This window comes from Ranitomeya variabilis, chromosome 2 (assembly GCF_051348905.1).
Source record: "Ranitomeya variabilis isolate aRanVar5 chromosome 2, aRanVar5.hap1, whole genome shotgun sequence".
NCBI classification, from domain to species: Eukaryota; Metazoa; Chordata; class Amphibia; order Anura; family Dendrobatidae; genus Ranitomeya; species Ranitomeya variabilis.
The window spans coordinates 245,288,882-245,311,540 of record NC_135233.1 but is presented as its reverse complement, the minus strand read 5'-3'; the positions used below and the strand labels follow the sequence as shown (position 1 = coordinate 245,311,540).

The window sequence follows — 22,659 nt, the reverse complement described above, 5'->3', positions numbered from 1 at the left end:
ACGCAGCCTTTCCTGAACGTGGACACGTACCCTTAGGCTATGTTTACATGTAGTTTGTGGTAGCGTTTGATCTGCAGACAAAACTTACTCTCTTGGCAAAACACAGTTTTTTTCTGTTGCTTTTTTTGTCTATTGTTTAGTAAAGTTAGTTTAATTCACCAAAATGCAGAATAAAACCTAAAACCTCATTGCGGGGATTTTTGCGGCATTTTTACATTTCTTCATTGGTTTTTATGCATGAAATACTATGCAAACACTCTGTAAGAACTGACATGCTGCAGATTTCAGAAACGCCGCAGTTCTTGAATTTGGAGAGGAAAAAAAAAGCAGGCGTGTGTATGAGATTTCAGAAATCGTAGCTTTTGTTCGTACTGTAATGCGTAGCTTCTTTTCTGTAGAAAAAAAAGAAACCGCAACCAAAATGCTGTATGTGAATAGTACTTTAGAGTTCTAGCATTTTCAGCAGGTTTAGGTATCTGGCTTTTTGGCGCAATGGGCAGTGCATTGCACTTCTAGGGTAGTGTAGAAATCCAAGGATCCACTAAAGTTAGGTTTTGTGTATGGTGAAGCTAAAAATTGCAAAGCCACTTAAATGGAACCTGTCAGCAGGATTGTGCACAGTAACCTACAGTGTTAGGTCGGCGCCGTTATACTGATTACAATAATACCTGGTGATGAAATCTGTCTTGTGGTTGTTGTGTAATCTTTATTTTCAGTTTTGAGTTAGTGATCTGCTCGTGCTACGGGGCGGCCTGTGGGGGTCTTCATGTGGTGCTATAATTAGGTATTGATAAGTATGACTTCTGACCCCCTAGCTTATATAATGGATATTATATTTTTTGAAGAAAAAAAAAATCACATTCAGCAGGCAGGCGCCGGCAGCGCCGACTGCGCTGTAGCATGATCACATCTATAACGTCCATTTAATGATTTTATTTAGTGATATAAACTTGTTCAGAAAAAAAAATCCCTGCCTGTGCAGTAGCATTTATTGGCAATCCGAGAGATGCTACTGCGCATGCGCCGCCAACACCATTTTTCTAGAAGTAAAATATTGTCTCCACCAAGATGGCGCCACCGGTGCCTGCACAGTGCCATTTATGGATGATCTGATAGATTCTACTGCGCAGAAGTGGCTGGCGCCATTTTGAGAGAGAATTTTTTTCTGTATAAATTTACATCACCAAATAAAATACCGTAATTAAATGGATATTATAGATGTGATCATGCTACAGCGCACACCTGCATGTTGAATGTGTGAATGTGAAATGTATTTTTTTGTAAAACATATTATTTTCATTATGTAAACTAGGGGGCAGGTCAGTGAGGGATCAGTGACTGTCAGAAGCCATACTGATGAAAACCTAAACAATGCACCACATGAAGACCCCCACAGCCCTGCCCTGGAGCACGGGCAGGTCATTAACTCAAAACTGAAAATAATTAAACAACAACCACAAGACGGATTTCATCACCAGGTCTCATTGTAATCAGAATAACGGCGCCGATCTGACTCTGTCTGTAGGTTACTGTGCACAATCCTGCTGACAGGTTCCCTTGAAAGTGCTTGTATGATACTAAAAATTGGCATTTTCACATTGATGCTCTAAAATAATCAGACATTTGGCTCTGTGCCGCAATGGAAAGCGAGTTGGACTTCTAGAGAGGTTGTGGGTTTGAGTCAAATTTTGCAATTGATGAAAAAAAATGTTTCCAAAACTCTTGAAAAATTGCAATTTCAGTGGATGATTTAAACAATCAGGAAGTTGGAGCATATAAAATGTTTTGGTTTTTTTTTACCAATTTTTAGGAGTTTTTACTTATAGCTTGGAACCAAGCTAAAGAATAAATTGAATGGTAAAATATAAATTTCTGCTGTCAAAGTGACAGTATGTGACACAAAATCTGTGTGACAAATTTTCAAATTCACAACTTGTTTTTTTTTAACTTGCATATACTGTCTCTTTAAACAAGGAGGTCCACTGGCTCTGTGGCGCAATGGATAGCGCATTGGACTTCTAGTGTAGTGTAGACATTCAAAGGTTGTGGGTTCGAGTCCCACCAGAGTCGTGTTTTGTGTATTGTGAACATAAAAATTCCAAAGCCACTTAAAGGGAATGTATGATACTGAAAACGTTTCTTCTAATTTAATGCATTTTGCAATTAATGTAAGAAAAAGTTCCAAAATCTTTTCAATAATGTAATTTTATCCCAGTGAACAATTAAAACAATCTGTAAACTGGAGGATATAAAATAAATAATGTCAAGAATTTTCCAGTTTTATGGAATTTTTACTTATAGCTTGTGAGCAAACTAAAGACTATATTAAATGGTAAAGAAAAGATCCACACTGACAATCTGTGACACAACGTCACTGACCGAAGTGCTGTCATCTGGCTCTGTGGCGCAATGGATAGCGCATTGGACTTCTAGGCAATTGTAGACATTCAAAGGTTGTGGGTTCGAGTCCCACCAGAGTCGGTATTTTATTGATATATTTCATTATGTTTGATGATACAGCAGTGAAACAAAATTGCCATGTAACATTTTTCACATGTAAGTAAACTGCAATCTACGGGCTGATGCACATAAAGCCAGAATTATGCACAGAAGCTTGCAGGACAACCGCGGATACCAAGTGATGTGTTGGAGACATTTTAGAATGTTTGGTCAATTGAGGTTTTTTTTTGCTTTGTTCTCCGAGACAAAAAAATTATACTCGCCTTCCTGATATGATATTGTCAGATATTGTGCACATACATACATCCTGGTCCTGTCAGAAGTAATACCCTACCACACCAGCAGGGGTCCTTGGGCAAGACTCCTAGCACTGTACACGAGTGTCACAAACAAAAAGAGTCGTCTGGATTAACATGGATGACAGTCATCCATGTATGTGGAAAATGAGTGTGATATTGATTCACTGATCCACCTGACTTATTACTCACCATTAACTCCACAGCGCTTTACAGACATTATCATCACTGTCTGCAGTGGGGCTCACAATCTAGATTCCCTATCAGTATGTCTTCGGAATGTGAGAGGAAACCCACACAAACTCATTGTAGATGTCGTCCCTGGTGGGATTTGAACCCAGAACCCCAGCATGGCAAGGCTGCAGTGATAACCACTGATCCACCTTACTGAGAAGGAACAGCTAAGGTAGCCAAGACTGATGGAGTGGCACGACCAGCAGGGCTCATAGCCGATCCTCTGTTACATCCTCAGCATCCAACAATCATACAGTGACCATGTTGAAGAGGCAAGGAAAGTAGCAAATTCCAATACCATCAAGAGGCAGCTCAATCGGTAGAATAAGATGTGCCATCAGTACATAGGTCTTGCCAGTCATCAGATACCGTGATGGCCAAAAGAAGAGATGGAAGTTCCTTAAAATGCATGAAGATTGTATACAACCAGAAAGAGGGTGGTTGAGGCTTGAGAAGTGTCCAATCCACCATCATGGATGAAGCAAAAAGTATTCAGGAGCATGTCTGAAAAATAGCAGCAAATGATGAGATACTGAGAAAGATTAAGGCAGGAACAACACCAGTCCTGGAAGGAAGAATATCAGATAACATGGCAAGATAATGGAGGGGGCTGATGTAGGAAATCCTGCCAATGGATGGAAAAAGCTAGACTCTACGGTAGCACAGGTGCTTCGTACCAGATCCATAGAAGCAGGGATCTACCATATAAAACCCAAGGTGCACACTATGCAAAGTCTGCTTCCTGACACTTACTGAGCGCCGGCCCTAAAGTGAAAGTGAAAGCACAGCGGTGACGTCACCGCTGTGCTGTTAGGGCCGGAGCTCAGTCAGTGTCAGGAAGCGGACGCCGGGGGACGCGCAGGTGAGCATGTACTGTTTGTTTTTTTTACTTTTACGCTGGTAACCAGGGTAAACATCGGGTTACTAAGCGCGGCCCTGCGCTTAGCAACCCGATGTTTACCCTGGTTACCCGGGGACCTCGGCATCGTTGGTCGCTGGAGAGCGGTCTGTGTGACAGCTCCCCAGCGATCAAACAGCGACGCTGCAGCGATCGGCATCGTTGTCGCTATCGCTGCAGCGTCGCTTCGTGTGAAGGTACCTTTAGACACTGTTCTCCTCAGTTGTGATAAAGATCACTCCAAATCCAGAGCCCAGAAGGCAACAGTGTACACAGGGGCGGACACTGACGGCTTGAGGCCCCTGCGCAAGAAATGTGTTTGTGCTCCTGTCTTTTTATGCCCTCTGTTATTATCTATATTGCCGCCTCTTATTACACAGTGCCCTCTTTTATTATCTATATTATTGCCCCTTATTACCTAATACCCTCTATTATTATGTATATTGCAGCCCTTTATTACATTGTGCCCTCTCTAATTATATATATTACAGCCCTTTATTACATAGTGCCCTCTCTTATTATATACACTCACCGGCCACTTTATTAGGTACACCTGTCCAACTTCTTGTTAACACTTAATTTCTAATCAGCCAATCACATGGCGGCAACTCAGTGCATTTAGGCATGTAGACATGGTCAAGACAATCTCCTGCAATTCAAACCGAGCATCAGTATGGGGAAGAAAGGTGATTTGAGTGCCTTTGAACGTGGCATGGTTGTTGGTGCCAGAAGGGCTGGTCTGAGTATTTCAGAAACTGCTGATCTACTGGGATTTTCACGCACAACCATCTCTAGGGTTTACAGAGAATGGTCCGAAAAAGAAAAAAAATCCAGTGAGCGGCAGTTCTGTGGGCGGAAATGCCTTGTTGATGCCAGAGGTCAGAGGAGAATGGGCAGACTGGTTCGAGCTGATAGAAAGGCAACAGTGACTCAAATCGCCACCCGTTACAACCAAGGTAGGCCTAAGAGCATCTCTGAACGCACAGTGCGTCGAACTTTGAGGCAGATGGGCTACAGCAGCAGAAGACCACACCGGGTACCACTCCTTTCAGCTAAGAACAGGAAACTGAGGCTACAATTTGTACAAGCTCATCGAAATTGGACAGTAGAAGATTGGAAAAACGTTGCTTGGTCTGATGAGTCTCGATTTCTGCTGCGACATTCGGATGGTAGGGTCAGAATTTGGCGTAAACAACATGAAAGCATGGATCCATCCTGCCTTGTATGGAGCATCTTTGGGATGTGCAGCCGACAAATCTGCGGCAACTGTGTGATGCCATCATGTCAATATGGACCAAAATCTCTGAGGAATGCTTCCAGCACCTTGTTGAATCTATGCCACGAAGAATTGAGGCAGTTCTGAAGGCAAAAGGGGGTCCAACCCGAGGGGTCCAACCCGTTACTAGCATGGTGTACCTAATAAAGTGGCCGGTGAGTGTATATTACTGCCCTTTATTACATAGTGTCCACTCTTGTTCCTTATGTATTGGATTGTTGATTTTGTAATTTATAGCACCCTTTTCTTTATTACATACCGTCCTCTCTTGTTAGATATAAACTGAAATTAGTTCTGCTGGAACATGGTAAAGCTTCTTTTTTGATAAAGGAGCCGATGGACTGGTCTTCTGTTCAGGTGCTGCTCAATCATCAGTCTACATTATATTTAACAAGAGAAGCCTATGTAATAAAGAGAGGGCGATGTGAATAACAAAAATAATGAGAATATGCAATGTAAGGGACAGTGCTATATATTACAAGAGATGATAATATATAGTAATAGGACTGCGCTGTACAGAGCAACAGAGGACATTTACAATAAGGGACCGCCCCATACGTAACTAGAGATTATGCTATGTAACAAGGGACGGTGTTATATATAATAAAAGAGGAAACTATGTAATTAAGGACCATGCTATGTATAACAGGAATGTACACTATATGCCAAGGGATGGCGCTATAGATAATAAGGCTACATTCATGTATTTGTGTGAAGTGTCGGTGTGTTGACCAATGTTTTTTCTGGAACAACACACAGACCCATTGAGTATGTCCTATTCTAATCCTCAAAATCAAATCAGAAATGGACATGCTTTGAGACTTGCAGATCTCATTCAGACATATCTGTTCACCTCCTCATATAATGATGTCCCTCATACTAGCCCCTTTCTGCTATAATGTCCTCCATTCTGGTCGCATTCTAGCAATAATGTCTCCCAACTTGGTCTCCTTCTTGGTATAATGTCCCCCACCCTGGTCTAATTCATTATTTAATGTGTCCCATCCTGGTCCCTTTCCTGGTATAATGTCCCCCAAACAGGGTCACTTCCTGGGATGTCTCCCAACCTGGGCACCTTCTTAGTATAATGTGCCCCATCCAGTTATAATGTGCACCATTCTGGTCGTCTTCCTGCTATAATGTGTCCCATTCTGGTCCCCTTCCGGATATAATTATAATGTATCCCATCCTGGTCCCCTTCCTGAAATAATTGCTCCATCCTTGTCCCCTTCCTGATATAATGTGTCCCATCCTGGTCCCCTTCCTGATATCATTTCTCCCATCCTGGCCCCTTCCTGATATAATATTCCCCATCCTGGTCCCCTTCCTGATATCATTTGTCCCATCCTGGTCCCTTTCCTGATATAATATGCCCCATCCTGGTCCTTTTCCTGAAATCATTTGTCCCATCCTGGTCCCCTTCCTGATATCATTAGTCCCATCCTGGTCCCCTTCCTGATATCATTAGTCCCATCCTGGTCCCCTTCCTGATATCATTTGTCCCATCCTGGTCCCCTTCCTGATATCATTAGTCCCATCCTGGTCCCCTTCCTGATATCATTTGTCCCATCCTGGTCCCCTTCCTGATATAATATGCCCCATCCTGGTCCCTTTCCTGAAATCATTTGTCCCATCCTGGTCCCCTTCCTGATATAACGTGTCCCATCCTGGTCCCCTTCCTGATATAAAGTATCCCATCCTGGTCCCCTTCCTGATATCATTTGTCCCATCCTGGTCCCCTTCCTGATATTATTTGTTCCATCCTGGTCTCCTTCCTGATATTATGTGTCCCATCCTAGTCCCCTTCCTGATATAATTTGTCCCATCCTGGTCCCCTTCCTGATGTCATTTGTCCCATCCTGGTCCCTTTCCTGATATAATTTGTCCCATCCTGGTCCCCTCCCTGATATGATTTGTCCCATCCGGGTCCCCTTCCTGATATAATATGCCCCATCCTGCTCCCCTTCCTGATATAATTTGTCCCATCCTGGTCCCCTTCCTGATATAATATGCCCCATCCTGGTCCCCTTCCTGATATCACTTGTCCCATCCTGGTCCCCTTCCTGATATAATGTGTCCCATCCTGGTCCCCTTCCTGATATAATGTGTCCCATCCTGGTCCCCTTCCTGATATCATTGGTCCCATCCTGGTCCCCTGATATAATATGCCCCATCCTGGTCCCCTTCCTGATATAATATGCCCCATCCTGGTCCCTTTCCTGAAATAATTTGTCCCATCCTGGTCCCCTTCCTGATATAATGTGTCCCATCCTGGTCCCCTTCCTGATATAATGTGTCCCATCCTGGTCCCCTTCCTGATATCATTTGTCCCATCCTGGTCCCCTGATATAAAAAGCCCCATCCTGGTCCCCTTCCTGATATCATTTGTCCCATCCTGGTCCCCTTCCTGATATCATTTGTCCCATCCTGGTCCCCTTCCTGATATCATTTGTCCCATCCTGGTCCCCTTCCTGATATCATTTGTTCCATCCTGGTCTCCCTCCTCATATTATGTGTCCCATCCTAGTCCCCTTCCTGATATCATTTGTCCCATCCTGGTCCCTTTCCTGATATAATATGCCCCATCCTTGTCCCCTTCCTGATATAATATGCCCCATCCTGGTCCCTTTCCTGAAATCATTTGTCCCATCCTGTCCCCTTCCTGATATAATGTGTCCCATCCTGGTCCCCTTCCTGATATCATTTGTCCCATCCTGGTCCCCTGATATAATAAGCCCGATCCTGGTCCCCTTCCTGATATCATTTGTCCCATCCTGGTCCCCTTCCTGATATCATTTGTTCCATCCTGGTATCATTTGTTCCATCCTGGTCTCCTTCCTGATATAATGTGTCCCATCCTGGTCCCCTTCCTGATATCATTTGTCCCATCCTGGTCCCATTCCTGATATAATATGCTCCATCCTGGTCCCCTTCCTGATACAATATGCCCCATCCTGGTCCCTTTCCTGAAATCATTTGTCCCATCCTGGTCCTCTTCCTGATATAATGTGTCCCATCCTGGTCCCCTTCCTGATATAATGTGTCCCATCCTGGTCCCCTTCCTGATATCATTAGTCCCATCCTGGTCCCCTGATATAATAAGCCCCATCCTGGTCCCCTTCCTGATATCATTTGTCCCATCCTGGTCCCCTTCCTAATATAATATGCCCCATCCTGGTCCCCTTCCTGATATCATTTGTCCCATCCTGGTCCCCTTCCTGATATCATTTGTCCCATCCTGGCCCCTTCCTGATATAATATTCCCCATCCTGGTCCCTTTCCTGATATAATGTGTCCCATCCTGGTCCTTTTCCTGATATCAGTTGTCCCATCCTGGTCCCCTTCCTGATATGTGTCCCATCCTGGTCCCCTTCCTGATGTCATTTGTCCCATCCTGGTCCCCTTCCTGATATAATTTGTCCCATCCTGGTCCTCTTCCTGTTATCATTTGTCCCACCCAGGTCCCCTTCCTGATATCATTTGTCCCATCCTGGTCCCCTTCCTGATATAATATGCCCCATCCTGGTCCCCTTCCTGATATCATTTGCCCCATCCTGGTCCCCTTCCTGATATAATGTGTCCCATCCTGGTCCCTTTCCTGATATAATATGCCCCATCCTGGTCCCCTTCCTGATATAATATGCCCCATCCTGGTCCCCTTCCTGATATCATTTGTCCCATCCTGGTCCTTTTCCTGATATCAGTTGTCCCATCCTGGTCCCCTTCCTGATGTCATTTGTCCCATCCTGGTCCCCTTCCTGATATCATTTGTCCCACCCAGGTCCCCTTCCTGATATCATTTGTCCCATCCTGGTCCCCTTCCTGATATAATATGCCTCATCCTGGTCCCTTTCCTGATATAATATGCCCCATCCTGGTCCCCTTCCTGATATCATTTGTCCCATCCTGGCTTCTTCCTGATATAATATTCCCCATCCTGGTCCCCTTCCTGATATAATGTGTCCCATCCTGGTCCTTTTCCTGATATCAGTTGTCCCATCCTGGTCCCCTTCCTGATATAATGTGTCCCATCCTGGTCCCCTTCCTGATGTCATTTGTCCCATCCTGGTCCCCTTCCTGATATAATATGTCCCATCCTGGTCCTCTTCCTGATATCATTTGTCCCACCCAGGTCCCCTTCCTGATATCATTTGTCCCATCCTGGTCCCCTTCCTGATATAATATGCACCATCCGGGTCCCCTTCCTGATATCATTTGTCCCATCCTGGTCCCCTTCCTGATATCATTTGTCCCATCCTGGTCCCCTTCCTGATATAATATGCCCCATCCTGGTCCCCTTCCTGATATCATTTGTCCCATCCTGGCCCCTTCCTGATATAATATTCCCCATCCTGGTCCCCTTCCTGGTATAATGTGTCCCCTCCTGGTCTTTTTCCTGATATCAGTTGTCCCATCCTGGTCCCCTTCCTGATATAATGTGTCCCATCCTGGTCCCCTTCCTGAAGTCATTTGTCCCATCCTGGTCCCCTTCCTGATATAATGTGTCCCATCCTGGTCCCCTTCCTGATATCATTTGTCCCACCCAGGTCCCCTTCCTGATATCATTTGTCCCATTCTGGTCCCCTTCCTGATATAATGTGTCCTATCCTGGTCCCCTTCCTGATGTCATTTGTCCCATCCTGGTCCCCTTCCTGATATCATTTGTCCCATCCTGGTCCCCTTCCTGATATCATTTGTCCCATCCTGGTCCCCTTTCTGATATCATTTGTTCCATCCTGGTCTCCTTCCTGATATTATGTGTCCCATCCTAGTCCCCTTCCTGATATAATTTGTCCCATCCTGGTCCCCTTCCTGATATAATGTGTCCCATCCTGGTCCCCTTCCTGATATCATTTGTCCCATGTTGTGAATTAGACTTTTTGGCTCCCTCTTGTGGTTACTTGTGATATGACTCTGGGATTGTCTTTCCTCAGTTTGGCACCCACCTGGGTCGTTAGTCCAGGGGTGTTGCTATATAAACTTCCTGGATCCTTAGTCCAGTGCCTGGCATCGTTGTATTCAGATCCTTTCTGTTTGCTCCTGTCTGCTGGTCCGGTTCGTGCAAAATTAAGCTAAGTCCTGCTTCTTTGTTTTTTGGTTATTTGCTTTGCTCTTATTTTTGTCCAGCTTGTACTAAATGTGATTCCTGACTTTGCTGGAAGCTCTAGGGGGCTGGTGTTCTCCCCCCGGGCCGTTAGACGGTTCGGGGGTTCTTGAATATCCAGCGTGGATATTTTGATAGGGTTTTTGCTGACCATATAAGTCATCTTACTATATTCTGCTATTAGCTAGTGGGCCTCTCTTTGCTAAATACCTAGCTCATTCTTACGTTTGTCTTTTCCTCTTACCTCACCGTTATTATTTGTTGGGGGCTTGTATCCAACTTTTGGGGTCTTTTCTCTGGAGGCAAGAAAGGTCTTTCTTTTCCCTTCTAGGGTTAGTTAGTTCTCCGGCTGGCGCGAGACGTCTAGAACCAACGTAGGCACGTTCCCCGGCTGCTGCTATTTGTGGTGCTAGGATTAGATATGTGGTCAGCTCAGTTACCACTGCCCTATGAGCTGGTTTTTAGTGTTTGCAGACTTAGTAATTATTTCTGAGACCCTCTGCCATTGGGGTCATAACAGTATGCCAGGCCCGCATTGAATGTTTAATGCATTGCAGAAGTGGGATAATAAGAAAGGAAATTCGGAGTTTTTTTTTTTTTTCCTCTCTTCCTCCCCTTTACCTCTGAGTGGCTTGTGCTTGCTGCAGACATGAATGTCCAGACCTTGATTACAAGTGTAGACCAGCTTGCTGCTCGTGTGCAGGGCATACAAGATTTTGTTACCAGTAGTCCAATGTCTGAACCTAAAATACCTATTCCTGAACTGTTTTCTGGAGACCGATTTAAGTTTAGGAATTTCAGGAATAATTGTAAATTGTTTCTATCTCTGAGACCCCGTTCATCTGGAGATTCAGCTCAGCAAGTTAAAATTGTTATCTCTTTTTTACGGGGCGACCCTCAGGATTGGGCTTTCTCGCTAGCGCCAGGAGATCCGGCATTGGCAAATATTGATGTGTTTTTTCTGGCGCTCGGATTGCTTTACGAGGAACCCAATCTTGAAGTTCAGGCAGAAAAAGCCTTGCTGGCTATTTCTCAGGGCCAGGATGAAGCTGAAGTGTATTGCCAAAAATTTCGGAAATGGTCTGTGCTTACTCAGTGGAATGAGTGTGCTCTGGCCGCAAATTTCAGAAATGGCCTTTCTGAAGCCATTAAGAATGTGATGGTGGGTTTCCCCATTCATACAAGTCTGAATGATTCCATGGCGCTGGCTATTCAAATTGACCGGCGTTTGCGGGAGCGCAAAACCGCTAATCCTCTGGTGGTGTTGTCTGAACAAACACCTGATTTAATGCAATGTGATAGAATTCAGACTAGAAATGAGCGGAAAAATCATAGACGTCAGAATGGGTTGTGTTTTTACTGTGGTGATTCTACACATGTTATATCAGCATGCTCTAAACGCCTAACAAGGGTTGTTAGTCCTGTCGCCATTTGTAATTTGCAACCTAAATTTATTTTGTCTGTGACTTTAATTTGCTCATTGTCTTCTTACCCTGTTATGGCGTTTGTGGATTCAGGTGCTGCCCTGAGTCTTATGGATCTGTCATTTGCCAAGCGCTGTGGTTTTGTTCTTGAACCGTTTTGTCGCAGAGAGGCCCTGGTTGCTCGGTAATGAGACCATGTGCTTTCTTCTCTAGGAAGTTTTCGCCTGCTGAGCGGAATTATGATGTTGGCAATCGGGAGTTGCTGGCCATGAAGTGGGCATTTGAGGAGTGGCGTCATTGGCTCGAGAGTGCTAAGCATCGTGTGGTGGTCTTGACTGATCACAAAAATTTGATGTATCTCGAGTCTGCTAAACGCCTGAATCCTAGACAGGCCCGCTGGTCATTGTTTTTCTCCCGTTTTGACTTTGTGGTCTCGTATTTACCAGGTTCAAAGAATGTGAAGGCTGATGCTCTTTCAAGGAGCTTTGTGCCTGACTCTCCTGGAGTCGCAGAACCAGTTGGTATTCTTAAAGAGGGAGTTATCTTGTCGGCCATTTCTCCTGATTTGCGACGTGTGTTGCAGAGATTTCAGGCTGGTAGACCTGACTCTTGTCCACCTGACAGACTGTTTGTTCCTGATAAGTGGACCAGCAGAGTCATTTCCGAGGTTCATTCCTCGGTGTTGGCAGGGCATCCGGGAATTTTTGGCACCAGAGATCTGGTGGCTAGGTCCTTTTGGTGGCCTTCCTTGTCACGGGATGTGCGGTCATTTGTGCAGTCCTGTGGGACTTGTGCTCGAGCTAAGCCTTGCTGTTCTCGTGCCAGCGGGTTACTCTTGCCCTTGCCTGTCCCGAAGAGGCCTTGGACACACATTTCCATGGATTTCATTTCAGATCTCCCGGTGTCTCAGGGCATGTCTGTCATCTGGGTGGTATGTGATCGCTTTTCTAAAATGGTCCATTTGGTGCCTTTGCCTAAGCTGCCTTCCTCTTCCGATCTGGTTCCTGTGTTCTTTCAGAATGTGGTTCGTTTACACGGCATTCCTGAGAATATTGTGTCTGACAGAGGATCCCAGTTTGTTTCCAGGTTCTGGCGATCCTTTTGTGCTAGGATGGGCATTGATTTGTCGTTTTCGTCTGCCTTTCATCCTCAGACTAATGGACAAACGGAGCGAACTAATCAGACTCTGGAGGCTTATTTGAGGTGTTTTGTTTCGGCAGATCAGGATGATTGGGTGACCTTCTTGCCGTTGGCTGAGTTTGCCCTTAATAATCGGGCTAGTTCCGCTACTTTGGTTTCGCCATTTTTCTGCAACTCTGGTTTCCATCCTCGTTTTTCCTCGGGACATGTGGAGCCTTCTGACTGTCCTGGGGTAGATTATGTGGTGGATAGGTTGCAGCAGATCTGGAATCATGTGGTGGACAACTTAAAGTTGTCACAGGAGAAGGCTCAGCGTTTTGCCAACCGCCGCCGCGGTGTGGGTCCCCGACTTCGTGTTGGGGATTTGGTATGGCTGTCTTCTCGATTTGTTCCTATGAAGGTCTCCTCTCCTAAATTTAAGCCTCGCTTCATCGGTCCTTACAAGATATTGGAAATCCTTAATCCTGTGTCCTTTCGTTTGGATCTTCCGGTGTCGTTTGCCATTCACAACGTGTTCCATAGGTCTTTGTTGCGGCGGTACGTTGTACCTGTGGTTCCTTCTGTTGAGCCTCCTGCTCCGGTGTTGGTTGAGGGCGAGTTGGAGTACGTGGTGGAGAAGATCTTGGATTCTCGTCTCTCCAGACGGAGGCTTCAGTATCTGGTCAAGTGGAAGGGCTTTGGTCAGGAGGATAATTCCTGGGTGGTTGCTTCTGATGTGCATGCGGCCGATTTAGTTCGTGCCTTTCACGCTGCTCATCCTGATCGCCCTGGTGGTCTTGGTGAGGGTTCGGTGACCCCTCCTTAAGGGGGGGGGACTGTTGTGAATTAGACTTTTTGGCTCCCTCTTGTGGTTACTTGTGATATGACTCTGGGATTGTCTTTCCTCAGTTTGGCACCCACCTGGGTCGTTAGTCCAGGGGTGTTGCTATATAAACTTCCTGGATCCTTAGTCCAGTGCCTGGCATCGTTGTATTCAGATCCTTTCTGTTTGCTCCTGTCTGCTGGTCCGGTTCGTGCAAAATTAAGCTAAGTCCTGCTTCTTTGTTTTTTGGTTATTTGCTTTGCTCTTATTTTTGTCCAGCTTGTACTAAATGTGATTCCTGACTTTGCTGGAAGCTCTAGGGGGCTGGTGTTCTCCCCCCGGGCCGTTAGACGGTTCGGGGGTTCTTGAATATCCAGCGTGGATATTTTGCTAGGGTTTTTGCTGACCATATAAGTCATCTTACTATATTCTGCTATTAGCTAGTGGGCCTCTCTTTGCTAAATACCTAGCTCATTCTTACGTTTGTCTTTTCCTCTTACCTCACCGTTATTATTTGTTGGGGGCTTGTATCCAACTTTTGGGGTCTTTTCTCTGGAGGCAAGAAAGGTCTTTCTTTTCCCTTCTAGGGTTAGTTAGTTCTCCGGCTGGCGCGAGACGTCTAGAACCAACGTAGGCACGTTCCCCGGCTGCTGCTATTTGTGGTGCTAGGATTAGATATATGGTCAGCTCAGTTACCACTGCCCTATGAGCTGGTTTTTAGTGTTTGCAGACTTAGTAATTATTTCTGAGACCCTCTGCCATTGGGGTCATAACATCCCATCCTGGTCCCGTGATATAATAAGCCCCATCCTGGTCCCCTTCCTGATATAATATGCCCCATCCTGGTCCCCTTCCTGATATCATTTGTCCCATCCTGGTCCCCTTCCTGATATAATGTGTCCCATCCTGGTCCCCTTCCTGATATCATTTGTCCCATCCTGGTCCCCTGATATAATATGCCCCATCCTGGTCCCCTTTCTGATATAATATGCCCCATCCTGCTCCCTTTCCTGATATAATGTGTCCCATCCTGGTCCCCTTCCTGATATAATATGCCCCATCCTGGTCCCCTTTCTGATATAATGTGTCCAATCCTGGTCCCCTTCCTGATATAATATGCCCCATCCTGGTCCCCTTTCTGATATAATATGCCCCATCCTGGTCCCCTTCCTGATATAATTTGTCCCATCCTGGTCCCCTTCCTGATATAATATGCCCCATCCTGGTCCCCTTCCTGATATAATATGCCCCATCCTGGTCCCTTTCCTGATATAATATGCCCCATCCTGGTCCCCTTCCTGATATAATTTGTCCCATCCTGGTCCCCTTCCTGATATCATTTGTCCCATCCTGGTCCCCTTCCTGATATAATATGCCCCATCCTGGTCCCCTTTCTGATATAATATGCCCCATCCTGGTCCCCTTCCTGATATAATTTGTCCCATCCTGGTCCCCTTCCTGATATAGTTTGTCCCATCCTGCTCCCCTTCCTGATATAATTTGTCCCATCCTGGTCCCCTTTCTGATATAATATGCCCCATCCTGGTCCCCTTCCTGATATAATATGCCCCATCCTGGTCCCTTTCCTGATATAATATGCCCCATCCTGGTCCCCTTCCTGATATAATATGCCCCATCCTGGTCCCCTTCCTGATATCATTTGTCCCATCCTGGCCCCTTCCTGATATAATATTCCCCATCCTGGTCCCCTTCCTGATATAATGTGTCCCATCCAGGTCCCCTTACTGATGTCATTTGTCCCATCCTGGTCCCCTTCCTGATATAATGTGTCCCATCCTGGTCCCCTTCCTGATATCATTTGTCCCACCCAGGTCCCCTTCCTGATATCATTTGTCCCAATCTGGTCCCCTTCCTGATATAATGTGTCCCATCCTGGTCCCCTTCCTGATGTCATTTGTCCCATCCTGGTCCCCTTCCTGATATCATTTGTCCCATCCTGGTCCCCTGATATAATAAGCCCCATCCTGGTCCCCTTCCTGATATCATTTGTCCCATCCTAGTCCCTTTCCTGATATAATTTGTCCCATCCTGGTCCCTTTCCTGATATAATGTGCCCCATCTTTGTCCCCTTCCTGATATAATGTGTCCCATCCTGGTCCCTTTCCTGATATCATTTGTCCCATCCTGGTCCCCTTCCTGATATAATATGCCCCATCCTGGTCCCCTTCCTGATATAATATGGCCCATCCTGGTCCCTTTCCTGAAATCATTTGTCCCATCCTGTTCCCCTTCCTGATATCATTAGTCCCATCCTGGTCCCCTTCCTGATATCATTTGTCCCATCCTGGTCCCCTTCCTGATACAATATGCCCCATCCTGGTCCCTTTCCTGAAATCATTTGTCCCATCCTGGTCCCCTTCCTGATATAATGTGTCCCATCCTGGTCCCCTTCCTGATATCATTTGTCCCATCCTGGTCCCCTTCCTGATATCATTTGTCCCATCCTGGTCCCCTGATATAATATGCCCCATCCTGGTCCCCTTCCTGATATAATATGCCCCATCCTGGTCCCCTTCCTGATATCATTTGTCCCATCCTGGTCCCCTTCCTGATATCATTTGTCCCATCCTGGTCCCCTTCCTGATATAATGTGTCCCATCCTGGTCCCCTTCCTGATATCATTTGTCCCATCCTGGTCCCCTGATATAATATGCCCCATCCTGGTCCCCTTCCTGATATAATATGCCCCATCCTGCTCCCTTTCCTGATATAATGTGTCCAATCCTGGTCCCCTTCCTGATATAATATGCCCCATCCTTGTCCCCTTTCTGATATAATATGCCCCATCCTGGTCCCCTTCCTGATATCATTTGTCCCATCCTGGTCCCCTTCCTGATATAATGTGTCCCATCCTGGTCCCCTTCCTGATATAATGTGTCCCATCCTGGTCCCCTTCCTGATATAATGTGTCCCATCCTGGTCCCCTTCCTGATATCATTTGTCCCATCCTGGTCCCCTGATATAATATGCCCCATCCTGGTCCCCTTCCTGATATAATATGCCCCATCCTGCTCCCTTTCCTGATATAATGTGTCCCATCCTGGTCCCCTTCCTGATATAATGTGTCCCATCCTGGTCCCCTTCCTGATATAATGTGTCCCATCCTGGTCCCCTTCCTGATATAATGTGTCCAATCCTGGTCCCCTTCCTGATATAATATGCCCCATCCTTGTCCCCTTTCTGATATAATATGCCCCATCCTGGTCCCCTTCCTGATATCATTTGTCCCATCCTGGTCCCCTTCCTGATATCATTTGTCCCATCCTGGTCCCCTTCCTGATATAATGTGTCCCATCCTGCTCCCCTTTCTGATATAATATGCCCCATCCTGGTCCCCTTCCTGATATCAATTGTCCCATCCTGGTCCCCTTCCTGATATCATTAGTCCCATCCTGGTCCCCTTCCTGATATCATTTGTCCCATCCTGGTCCCCTTCCTGATATAATATGCCCCATCCTGGTCCCCTTCCTGATATCATTTGTCCCATCCTGGTCCCCTTCCTGATATCATTTGTCCCATCCTGGTCCCCTTCCTGATATAATGTGTCCCATCCTGGTCCCCTTCCTGATATCATTTGTCCCATCCTGGTCCCCTGATATAATAAGCCCCATCCTGGTCCCCTTCCTGATATAATATGCCCCATCCTGGTCCCCTTCCTGATATCATTTGTCCCATCCTGGTCCCCTTCCTGATATAATGTGTCCCATCCTGGTCCCCTTCCTGATAACATTTGTCCCATCCTGGTCCCCTGATATAATATGCCCCATCCTGGTCCCCTTCCTGATATAATATGCCCCATCCTGCTCCCTTTCCTGATATAATGTGTCCCATCCTGGTCCCCTTCCTGATATAATATGCCCCATCCTGGTCCCCTTTCTGATATAATGTGTACAATCCTGGTCCCCTTCCTGATATAATATGCCCCATCCTGGTCCCCTTTCTGATATAATATGCCCCATCCTGGTCCCCTTCCTGATATAATTTGTCCCATCCTGGTCCCCTTCCTGATATAATATGCCCCATCCTGGTCCCCTTCCTGATATAATATGCCCCATCCTGGTCCCTTTCCTGATATAATATGCCCCATCCTGGTCCCCTTCCTGATATCATTTGTCCCATCCTGGTCCCCTTCCTGATATAATATGCCCCATCCTGGTCCCCTTCCTGATATAATTTGTCCCATCCTGGTCCCCTTCCTGATATAGTTTGTCCCATCCTGCTCCCCTTCCTGATATAATTTGTCCCATCCTGGTCCCCTTTCTGATATAATATGCCCCATCCTGGTCCCTTTCCTGATATAATATGCCCCATCCTGGTCCCCTTCCTGATATAATTTGTCCCATCCTGGTCCCCTTCCTGATATAATTTGTCCCATCCTGGTCCCCTTCCTGATATAATTTGTCCCATCCTGGTCCCCTTCCTGATATAATATGCCCCATCCTGGTCCCTTTCCTGATATAATATGCCCCATCCTGGTCCCCTTCCTGATATCATTTGTCCCATCCTGGTCCCCTTCCTGATATAATATTCCCCATCCTGGTCCCCTTTCTGATATAATATGCCCCATCCTGGTCCCTTTCCTGATATAATATGCCCCATCCTGGTCCCCTTCCTGATATCATTTGTCCCATCCTGGTCCCCTTTCTGATATAATATGCCCCATCCTGGTCCCCTTCCTGATATAATTTGTCCCATCCTGGTCCCCTTCCTGATATAGTTTGTCCCATCCTGCTCCCCTTCCTGATATCATTTGTCCCATCCTGGTCCCCTTTCTGATATAATATGCCCCATCCTGGTCCCCTTCCTGATATAATTTGTCCCATCCTGGTCCCCTTCCTGATATAGTTTGTCCCATCCTGCTCCCCTTCCTGATATAATTTGTCCCATCCTGGTCCCCTTTCTGATATAATATTCCCCATCCTGGTCCCCTTCCTGATATAATATGCCCCATCCTGGTCCCCTTCCTGATATAATATTCCCCATCCTGGTCCCCTTCCTGATATAATATGCCCCATCCTGGTCCCCTTCCTGATATAATTTGTCCCATCCTGGTCCCCTTCCTGATATAATTTGTCCCATCCTGGTCCCCTGATATAATATGCCCCATCCTGGTCCCCTTCCTGATATAATATGCCCCATCCTGGTTCCCTTTCTGCTATGAAGTTCTGTTGCTTTCCAACACATTAAAAAAAAAAGAAAAAAGATCATTCTTACCTTCCTCAGCTCCCACGCCGCTCGGCGTCCTCCTTGATAGCCAGCGCAGAGGTAGGCAGCTAACTTCAACGTACCTGCCATAGTCGCATGACTTCACTGCCATGCGCCGCCAGTCAGGAGCTCTCTAATGTTAGCTGCCGTTCACTGACTAGCTGGCGGTGTGTATTGCAGTGCAGGGAGCTGGCGGATTCCCTCTGCCACAATACATTTCAACTGAATGTACATCCTCGGACACACATCCTGCTGAAATGGTCGCTGTTGTAGGCAGGTCCTCTCCACCATCGCTATGTCTGCCCCTGCCCACCGTCACACATGGTGGTGGCAGCATCATGGTGTGGGAAGGTTTTTCTTCAGCAGGGACAGGGAAGATGGTCAGAATTGATGGGAAGATATACGGTGCTAAATACAGGGCAATCCTGAAGGGCAACCTGTAAGAAGTTGTAAAAGACTTGATACTGGGACGTAGGTTCACCTTCCAGCAGTACAAGGACTCTAAGCATACTGCCAGAGCCAGAGCTACCATGGAGGGTTTAGATCAAAGCATATTCATGTGTGTGAATGACCCAGTCACAGTCACGGTCCAGAACAAAATCCCACTGAGAATCTGTGGCAAATGCTGTTCACAGACGTCTCCATCCTATTACACTGAACTAGATCTAGTGTGGAAAGAATGGACAAAAGTATCACCTCTACATGTGCAAAGCTGGTAGAGACAGACCCCAAAAGCCTGCAGCAGGAATTGCAGCTACAAAGTATTGACTTGGGGACTGAATACAAATGCATGTCATAATTTTCATATTTTTATTTTTTAAATCATTAGAAAACCATGTATGATTTCCTTTACACTTCACAAATATCAGATACGGTTAAAAAAATGTATATATATTTACATACAGTGGGTACGGAAAGTATTCAGACCCCTTTAAATTTTTCACTCTTTGTTTCATTGCAGCCATTTCGTAAATTAAAAAAAAGTTAGTTTTCTTATTAATGTACACTCTGCACCCCAAGAGTGAAAAATGTAAAGGGGCCTGAATACTTTCCATACCCACTGTATATATATATATATAAAAGGAGATTGGCAGACATAAGATAAAACCACGCATGGGGCCCCAATTGCAGAGCTAAATGGTGCACATAAAAACAGTTGATCCAAGAAAAAACAGTAATCAAAATCAATTGTCCATGTCCAAAAATGGAATAGTATGAAGGATGTAGATAAATTGTGGATAAAAAAATCCTACATAATTATTGTCCTTCAGATAATAATTCAAGCAGATATACCGTAGATAAATATCACTAAAGTAGCAAAGAAACAAAGTAAAACAAAAGTAATAACAGTGCAACGTATACAGGGATGTAAAATCAATATAATGCAGGAAAAGGGATATCCGTGATGTATAGTAGTAAAGTGCTCGTAAATTCTATCCTGTGTCTGAAAAACTTTCAAACTGTTGTGTCAGTATATAAATTAATAAGACCAAATATTGGTAATAATAATAGGGAGAAAAAAAATGTGATATCCTAATATGTCTACCTTTATAGACAGTGTTCAGCATGGTAAATATATCACTTATGCCCAGAAGAGAGCACAAGTACGCTAATGTTTAAACATGAATGAACATTCCCTTGGAAGAAGCTGCACGAGAAACGCGCGTCGGGGGCTTTCCTTGGCTACCACATAGATTTAATCTTACCTCCAATGCATTTACTATTGGGCTCATTTTTCTGAACATGGCTGTGTCTCTATTGTTATTGCTGTATTACTATTTGGGGTTTATTCAAGTTTAAACATTAGCGTACTTGTGTTCTCTTCTGGGCATAAATTATATATTTACCATCCTAAACATTAACTGTCTGTAAATGTAGTCATATTAGGATACTGCTTTGCCTCTCTATTATTACTACTACTACCAATATATGGTCTTATTAATTTATACAGCTCTGGGAAAAATTAAGAGACCACCACATCAAAGCCCTGTCATGGCTAGTCCAATCTCCAGACATGAACCCCATTGAAAACCTCTGGAATGTAATCAAGAGGATGATGGATAGTCACAAGCCATCACACAAAGAACTGCTTACATTTTTGCTCCAGAAGCAGTGTGAAAGACTGGTGGAAAGCATGCCAAGACGCATGAAAGCTGTGATTAAAAATCATGGTTATTCCACAAAATATTGATTTCTGAACTCTTCCCGAGTTACAACATTAGTATTGTTGTTTATAAATGATTATGAACTTGTTTTCTTTGCATTATTTGAGGTTTGAAAGCACCGTTTGTTTATTTTTATTTTTACCATTTTTCTTTGTCAGAAAAAAAAAAATACAAAATTTATTGCTTGGAAATTCGGAGACATGTTGTCAGAAGTTTATTGAAAAAAAAACAATTTACATTTCACTCAAAAATATCCCTATAAAGAGAAAAATCAGACAAACTGAACATTTTGCAGTGGTCTCTTAATTTTTGCCAGAACTGTATATTAAGACAGCAGCTTTCCTTTTTTTTCAGACACAGGATAGATTTTATTAGCACTTTTACTGGTATCCCTTTTACTACATTATATTGATTTTACATCCCTGTATACGCTGCCCTTTTGTTACTTTTGTTTTCATTTGTTTCGTTGCTACTTTAGTGATATTTATCCATATCTGCTTGAATTATTATCTGAAGGGCAATAATTGTTCTGTAGGATTTTTTTTTTTATCTACAATATATTTACATCCTTCATGTTATTCCTTCTTTCGACATTGACAATTGATTTTGATTACTGTTTTTCTTGGATAAACTGTTAACTTATTTGCAAATTTAGCTCTGCAATTGGGGGGCCATGTGTGCTTTTAGCTTATGTCTATAAGGTAAATTGGTGTGCACTCAGTCAATTTGGAGGGTGAGGTGCAGGTGTCATGGACAAATGAGTCCCCGTATAAGTAAAATTTATAAGACACCGCACACTCTTAGTAATAATTAATGCAAATTGTGCAAGGTTTATTACATATAACACATTGGTGACACATGGAAGCAGGGAGCAATGTACAATTATAAGATAAGCGACCACTCGTAGTAATAATTGACGTTTCGGCTCTCCTGAGCCTTACTCATAATATCGCTTAGTGAAGCAATGATAAATATACATAGTGGATTTCTTGCTTACAGGTATAAGTGGTGCTATTTGTAGATATGGCGGTGTATGACCAGTCGTGGTATGCTGCCCTGTTTGCAGAACCTGGGGTAGTAGACTTGTAATGCGGCGCTCCCGCGCCTCGCAGCTGACAGCTGCGAGGCGCGGGAGCGCCGCATTACAAGTCTACTACCCCAGGTTCTGCAAACAGGGCAGCATACCACGACTGGTCATACACCGCCATATCTACAAATAGCACCACTTATACCTGTAAGCAAGAAATCCACTATGTATATTTATCATTGCTTCACTAAGCGATATTATGAGTAAGGCTCAGGAGAGCCGAAACGTCAATTATTACTACGAGTGGTCGCTTATCTTATAATTGTACATTGCTCCCTGCTTCCATGTGTCACCAATGTGTTATATGTAATAAACCTTGCACAATTTGCATTAATTATTACTAAGAGTGTGCGGTGTCTTATAAATTTTATTTAGCTTATGTCTGACATTCTTCTTTTATATATATATATATATATATATATATACACACACACACACATTTTTTTAACCTTGTATGATATTTGTTAAATAAAAAAAAAACACCTTGTAATTATTCTTGGCTAGTGCTCCTATATGTTTATAGATTTTCTTGATGCATGCGAGAGTC

The 22,659-nt window shown here is 44.6% G+C and overlaps 1 protein-coding gene and 2 non-coding genes across 24 annotated transcripts in view; 2 read left to right on the top strand and 1 right to left on the bottom strand.

Moving 5' to 3' along the window:
* Positions 1-22,659, bottom strand: part of DNM1 (dynamin 1) — a 214,887-nt gene that overhangs the window by 120,568 nt on the left and 71,660 nt on the right. The window lies entirely within an intron of this gene.
* TRNAR-UCU (transfer RNA arginine (anticodon UCU)) lies at positions 1,985-2,070 on the top strand. The gene is given in 2 exon segments: positions 1,985-2,021; positions 2,035-2,070. It is a non-coding gene; the product is annotated as a tRNA-Arg (tRNA).
* On the top strand, positions 2,396-2,481 carry TRNAR-UCU (transfer RNA arginine (anticodon UCU)). The gene is given in 2 exon segments: positions 2,396-2,432; positions 2,446-2,481. It is a non-coding gene; the product is annotated as a tRNA-Arg (tRNA).